The following is an 8,221-nucleotide window of genomic DNA, read 5'->3' on the forward strand; positions in this document are numbered from 1 at the left end:
ATTAAAGTCTCTATTATTTTCCAATGCACATCAATGGGAGCATTTGCTATAAGAATAACTACATGAATAACTCTCCTCATTCTCCAATTTTCTTTTTCCATTAAATTTATTCCCCTTCAACCTTTGGATGAGCGACTGTTTTTTTCAATTTTATTTTTAGGGTTGTATTTTCTTCTTCCTGTTTATTGATTTTTCCTAAATAGTGTTGTTGTTCTCTTTAGATTCGCACATTCAGTCCAGGGATCTGAACGAGAGGGTTGGAGAAATCAGATTCGCTTATGCAAGGTAAGTTATCTATGAATCACATTCAATCCTCCTTTCAATCTTTAGTTTCTTTTTCTATTAGAAATCTCCTTTTCTCTCTACTTCATATATTTCAGTTCTTCTCCTAACTGATTATGAATTCTATTTTTAATCCCAGAACAAAAAACAAAAGCAACGGATTTTAGAAATTTGTTCAGAAACTTAAGTATTTCGTGTAACTAAAAATCGACCCCAAAGTCGATGTAAAGATAGTATTTTTAATTATTGTTATTCGATTTTGTTTAATTTTAGTGTTTTTAGTAATGTTTTCAAATGAGTTTTCTGCTATGTGTTGATTTTAACAGAAAAAAGAGGGAGGAAGAGATGGCTAAAGAGAAGGAGCAGAATAATTTATTCAAAGTTGTTGTCAGTCAGCTTAAAGTTCCAACTGGTTATTATTTCACTGTGTAATATTTTTTGGGATTATAGTTAATGGGTTTCTGTTATTCAGGTGATGATGATATGTTGTTCATTGATGTTGTTTGTTTGTTATTGTTTTGGTTTTGATGAGATTTCTTTTTCATTTTTTTCTTCTGTTGTTTTGGTCTGATGTTATTTAGATACAATGGAGAAATGGGATGCAGAAAGTATTGGAGGCGAAGCAAAATAATCAGAATAAATCGAAAGGAGTATAATCAGAACAAATCAAAAGGACTATAATCAAAACAAATCAAAATGAGTATAATTAGAACAAATCAACTGACATCTTAGTTTAAGTTGGTTTTTTACAGTTTATGTTACAAATGATTCTAACAATTTTAAATATATAGGTAGGATTTTACTCTGCAAAAATGGAATGGTCCTAAATGACAAATACAGGGATTTCCATGTGTGAGCCGAATGTTGTTTAACAATGAATCTTATTGCGCCCCCTGTGGGGAAGGGGATGAGATGTTTTTTTTTTTAATGTTTTGTCATACTTTTGTTTTCAGGGGCATAGTCAGGGAAAAAAAAGAAACTAATATATAATAATTTGTTGGACATTTACTTTAGTTTGTGTTATTATTATCAACCTATTTGGATTTTAGTATTTTAACTTATTAAAACTTTCAAACTTGCCTTTTTAGTATTCCAATAAACTAGCTAATAAACCCGTGCGTTGCACGGGATTAATTAGAATATATTTAAATAAAAATTTTATGATAGGAAAATAAATTATTTTGGTTTACTTGATTTTTTATAATTTTTTTTTATATAAATAATTGTATATGGTTTGTACATAATTATATATAATAAAATAATGATTTTGATATGTATAATTATGAAAATTAACTTTATTATTTGTTGGAGAAATAAAAATAAAAATTATGGCTTGAGAAAAACGTCCATATTTTTTATGATTAAAATAGCTTTACATGTATATGATTAAAGATTTGCTTGCTTCTATAATAAAAGAAGAAAAAATCGTATTCGATATTAAAACAGTGAGGATAAATGATAACAAAAGTGGTATAAGATGTATTCGATGTTTAAAATATAATGGATTAATATTTCTTATCTAATATAATCATTACTACGATATTCTAAATATTTTTTTTATTTAATCTATAAAGTAACAATTGAAGTGTCTAATACTAATTATAGATTTATTTCTTAATAGTAATTATAAATTTATTGATTAATAGCATTTATTTTATTTTACAGTTGAAAGAAATTTAAAGGTTAAAAGAAATGTTAAGCTATAACTATTATTTATATCTATATGTGAACATTAATGTGATATTTTTTTTTACACCAATCACCTCTTTTACCGTAAAAGTATTCCAAGCATGTTTCATATCAATTTTCCACGCATGCTTTCTCTTCCAATGAGAATATTTTAACTTTTTAGTTTTCCAGCATTGGGAAATATCAAGAATTTGAAATACCACCCATTCCAATTCCTTCTCTACATCTATAAATTTATACTCCTAACCAAATCTACCTAACACTTTTCTTTTTATATTATTCAGTAGCATTCTATCAAGCAGAAGGGTCTGTGTCTCTTTTCATCTTCCTTAACCCTATTTTTTTTCTCCGGCTCCGCCGATTATAGGGGACATAGGGATCCTTCTTCCTTCTTATAAGTTTTAAAACATAAATATAGGGATCCTTCTTCCTTCTTTTAAGTTTTCAATCCTACATTTTCAATATATCCTTTACTTTTCCCCTAAATTATTTCATCCTTTCTGATTTGCAGGTATGATTTGTTCTCTAATTTTAACAATCATATATTTTTCAACTATCGTATTTTGTATTAGATTTTTGTATGTTCTACTTATCTTTTTCACTCTGATATGAAACAATCCCCCCTCCTCAAAGTTACCGAAAATTGCTCAAAATTGTCGCTGCCATCATTTTATTTTGATTTAGTTTTCTGCAGTCTGTTCCTTCTATGAAAATCCAAAAATTTCTCCTTCATTTGTGTATTCTATGTTTTAAGATTTTTCTTTTTTTTGTGTAATAGTTTGTGTATTTTATATTTTGAGGTTTTTTAAGGGTTTTTCTTCTCAATATGTTTTTATTTTGACAAACAAAGTCATAAGTTTAACAGTTTGTTTTTAGGGAACAAAATAGAAACTTAACAATTTGATTTTGACAAAAAATCATTAAATAAACGTAAGAGAATACACAAACTATTGTATCTTTTTAAATGTCTCTTGCTCCAATCTAAACCTTTTAATTACTTATAAACAAGGGAAAGAAAAAGGTGAAGATGGTGGGCACGAGGGATGGCATAAGAGAAACAGCAGCGCAGTGGATTTGTTTCCATTTGTTCTTATAGGGAAATTGGAGTTGCCTTATTATTTTATGGAATTAATATGGTTGTTATTGTAAGAATACATTTACTTTATTTGCTTCAAGTAGATTGTTAGAAGAAATTAGAATTGCTATTGCTTTTATAAGAATACATTTTATTCTATTATAAATATATGAATGTGTTGTAAGAATTTATTATTTCATGAAAATGATGGTTCTCTGATAATGGTTGCATAGCTTTTGGATGAGAATTGTTTCACGGCTTTGTGGCTTTATCTTTCACTTGGTTACTATTATGAGAATTGGTTTATTGTTCTTGGTGTATCAAAGTTATGTCAGTAATTTATTAGTACATTTAGTTTTATGAGAATTGATTTATAGAAATGTATGGTTCTTATTGTACCAAATGTAGATATATTGTTTAGAGGTTTTTTTTTTATAGAAAATTATGAATCGATGGAATTGTTGTTTGAAATTGTATTATGATTTTTTTTAATCATGAAAATAATGATTATTAATAAGAAAATTGATTTTTTTTCCAAAAGAAAAGGGTGTGAAATTGATTATTTATTCATTCAACACAGATCTTATTCATAGCTTAACGGAAAATGCTTAGGGATATATTGTCTAATAAAGGGTCATATTTCTCTTTCTTCTAAAATAAATCATAATTAATTATTACAATTAATATTGTGTATATGGCATAATTAATAGCCATCAATATATTAATCATGCCCACTCACTTAAATAGGGTTTATTAATTTGCGATTTTATTGTAATTTTGGACTATTGGTTTTGTCAATATTTTGAGTTTATACAAAACATCAGTTTCTAATGTTTTTATACACTTTTTATACACGTTTCTATATCATTATCCTCTAAGAAAATGTAAAGTCCCTCTTTTACCATGGCATAGACTTTTTCTGTTCTGTTTCTATTTTTAATATAGGAAATTGAAAAGTTTTCCATTATTTATTTTCCACTATTTATACTCCTTCAAAATCTCATATTTGTCGAAGAAAGAGGGAATTTTTTTATTGGGCTTTTGATCTTTTATTTCCAATTTTTTATTAGACTTTTGAATATATGGTCTATATATAATTTATGATTATTATTATTTAAAATTTTAAATATTATAAATAATCTTGATCTGTGTTTAATAAATTTTAAGATGTTACTTTACATATATTTTTTTAAGTAATAAATATAATAACTATAATAAAATATATTAATTAAGTAAATCATTTGAAATTACAATTATATTATCGAAAAAAGTATGTTTTTATTTTTAATGGTTTTTAGAGGTTTCCATAATAACTACATTACTTCTATTTTTGATGGTTTTTATTTCCAAAGCATTTTATATTAAAGGTAACTCTACTCAACTTTTTGTGTTGGATAGATAAGAATTCACCTTTAAAAAATATTTGTATTAAATTATGTAATAAAGGATAATAATGATTATTAACATCTTTTTGAAATATTTATATTTAAAAAATAACATCATAGTTTTTCTTACATTTATATATAATAATAATAATAATAACAATATAACAACAACAATAATAAAAATACTTTCTATAAAAAAATAAAATAATAATAATATTAATAATAATAATAATAATAATAATAATAATTTATTAGTATTGTAAATGGTGAATATTTATAAAATTTATTTTATATATTTATTACATATTAAATATTATAAAAAATTCTTAATTTGGAGAAATTTGCATGTATTAAATTGATAAAAAAGATGGATAACACAATTTTCTTATGAAAAACTCAAATTTGTTATTATTTTTATTTAATTTATTTTATTATGTATTCAATATTTATAAAAAAGATGGATAAATTCATACTATATTTTTTGCATATATAAATTCATAATATATAAATTTTATATTCATATGAATTTTATACTCATATGATATCTTTTACAATTTACTTATCACATTGCATTTTATAAAAACTTTTTCTTTTAAATTTTTCAACAATGATTATTTGTTTAAAATTTGTCAGAGATTCCTTATAAAATTTACCTGTGTTTAAATTTATTTTCTATTAGATGATAAAATTATATATTATCAATAGAATTAATAAATTTACAATACAAAAAATTTAAAAATTATAGGCATGCCCGACGGGCCTAACCTATTATTTTGACGGGCCGACAAAATATTTACTTAAATTGAACAAATATAGAGATCATATATTAATAAATTCTGAATTACTATAGCATATAACTTATAAATTACTACACAAATTTAACAAACATAATCAAATTGTGTTATCCATCTTTTTTTGGTGTATATTTTTTTTTATTTTACATTAAATCTAATCAAATTATTAAACCAATATATTTTTTTGTTGTATAATATATTTTATTTTATAATATTGATAGAAATTGTAAAATTAAAATTATAAACAATTATAAAAATTATTGGCATGCCCGACGGGCCAAACTTTTTTTTCCACCATATATTTGGTTTAATGGCAATTAAACAATCTATCTATATCCTAACAACTACTACAACTTAATAAATTAAATTAATATTTATATGACAATTAATATTGATTTTTTTCTGTTAATTTGTATAAATTAAAATACATTTTTTAACCATAACCATATTATATTTATTTAATATTTATACCGACTTTACGTGACCCGTGCGGACGCACGGGTCCTTTACTAGTTTAATAATAAATCAACAATCAAGTATAGAAAATATTCATCTATTGCATCTTCAAAATTCAATCTGAAACAAATATGAACAAGAACCCAGAAATTATGAACAAGAATTCATAAACCTATGAACAAGAACCCATAACCCATAAACTATGAATAAAATTCATAAAATATTCAATGAAGATTCTTCAACCAAAACCTCACCATTCATATAACCACAAAAAAAAAAAAACCTCACCATTCAAAATTATTCAAAAATCCTAAACCATAACAATAACTATATGAATCCAGAAGATTTAAAATTTCTGAAATTGATAAATCCAAAGATCCATAAGATATGAAATTCACAAATCAAAAACTTAGAAGATCTGAAATTGTGATTTTCACATCACCCCCTCCTCCATCTCCTAACTTAAAAAACACCTGAAAAAAATTAAAAAAAACTCTCACAATTAAAAGTTGTTCAACAAATCAGAATCCACAACAACCAAAATACAGAACATCCAAAAATAGAGAAAAGATGAAGCAGATGAAAATAAGCAATGAATCCATGGCTTGAGTGTTAAGAGCAGCGTTAGGGTTGGAGGAAAAACAGCAGGAGCGATGCCAGTGAGAGTACCCATGGCGGCACCAATTGCAACACCTTAGGCAAACAATGAATGTCCGACGCAAATTTAATCCGTGAAAAAGCTATATAAGTTGAGAGGAAGAGATTAGTGGTGGTGGTGGTGGTGTGATCTTAAAAAACTGAATCTTGTGCAAACAATAGAAGGGGGCGGCTAGGGTTAGTGTTTGAGGAAGATGAATTTGGCGTGTTGTTGTAGAGAGAGAATATCAAGAATCATATCAATTTAAGTGATATATGAAATAATAGTAATATAATTATTATTATAACAATAATAATAAAAGAATAAATATATAAAAGTAAATATAAATAAAAGACAAAAAAAAATTGATGACATCAAATAAAATGTATAATGATATTTTATTACCATATAAGATCATCTAATTTATTAATTTGATTTGGTACGTGTTGTCAAAACATTCTAAATATAAAACCATATATTTTAGTAGTTAGATAATATAATTCAATTAATATATTTTAAATAAAAATTAAAAATTACTGTCATAATTTAATATAATGAATACTTGACACAGAGAAATAATAAGAGCGAAACATGAAATTGAAAAAATAGAAGAAAATTCATAGGTAATTAATATATACGAAAATATATTAAAAAAATTAATAGTGACTGAAATTTAGGTCACTGATAGTTTCTGATCGATTTAGTGACTATGATATTGACCATCATCAATGCATCTCTGACATAGTTCACAAATAGTTGACCATCATCAATGCATCTCTGAAATGGTTCACAAATAGTTGACCATCATCCAATGCATCTCTAACATGGTTTACGCATAGTTAACCATCATCAATGCATCTCTTACATGGTTCACACATAGTTGACAATCATTAGTTGAATCCCTGATATGGTTCACACATAGTTTACCATCATCACTTGAATCCCGGACATGGTTCACACATAGTTTACCATCATTAGTTGAAATCCTGACATGGTTCACATATAGTTTACGATCATCATTTGAATCCCTGACATGGTTCACACATAGTTTACCATCATCAGTTGAGTCCATGACATGGTTAACACATAGTTTACCATCATCAGTTGAATCCATGATATGGTTCACACATAGTTTACCATCATCACTTGAATCCCTGGCATGATTAACACATAGTTTACCATCATTAGTTGAAACCCTGACTTGGTTCACATATAGTTTACCATCATCAGTTGAATCCCTGACATGGTTCACACATAGTTTACACTACTAGAAATATGGCCTACGGCCACGCTAAAATTTTCCACAGCTCAGAAACTGTGGCCACATATATGATTTGACCATGGTTTTAAAAGCGTAGAATTATGTTATAAAATATTGGATCCGGAATATGAAACTGTGGCCTTTACTTCAATTGCCACGGTTATACAACTGCGGATATTTTAAGCCACAAAGGAAAACTGCGGTCTTATAATTTTGACTACCCAAGTCCAAAAAATTAGTCCCCGCCATTTTTTCCCTCTTTTCTTTTCGTTTCCCTCTTCTTAATTAATTTCTTTTATAATATTTTTTAATTAAAAAAACAATAAAAATATAAATACGTATTTATATTTTTTAAGTTTCCCACTTCTTAATTAATTTTTTTCTAATTTATTTAAATTAAAAAAAAACAAAAATGTAACATAATAATCTCCTAAAACCAAAACCACATCATTCTTATCTTGGTAAAACCAAAACCCTATCTTCCACCTTCACCCTCCCTCTCAAACTCAACCGCCTCCACCCAAAACCCCTCATATTCTCTTCATTCCCAAAAATCTCCGCCGCAGCATAACCGGATCGAGAGACAGCGAGAGATGAGTGAGGATCGAGAGAGAAGAGGATTATGGTTTGTTATTGTACAAA

The 8,221-nt window shown here is 26.4% G+C and overlaps 1 long non-coding RNA gene across 1 annotated transcript; it reads left to right on the forward strand.

The window, feature by feature from the left end:
- Nucleotides 1-975, forward strand: LOC131634626 (uncharacterized). The gene is made up of 3 exons (XR_009293595.1): nt 1-285; nt 609-754; nt 864-975. It is a non-coding gene; the product is annotated as an uncharacterized LOC131634626 (long non-coding RNA).
- The last annotated feature ends 7,246 nt before the right edge of the window (nt 976-8,221 follow it).

The sequence above is a fragment of the Vicia villosa genome, unplaced genomic scaffold, assembly GCF_029867415.1.
Source record: "Vicia villosa cultivar HV-30 ecotype Madison, WI unplaced genomic scaffold, Vvil1.0 ctg.001323F_1_1, whole genome shotgun sequence".
In the NCBI taxonomy this organism is placed as follows: domain Eukaryota; kingdom Viridiplantae; phylum Streptophyta; class Magnoliopsida; order Fabales; family Fabaceae; genus Vicia; species Vicia villosa.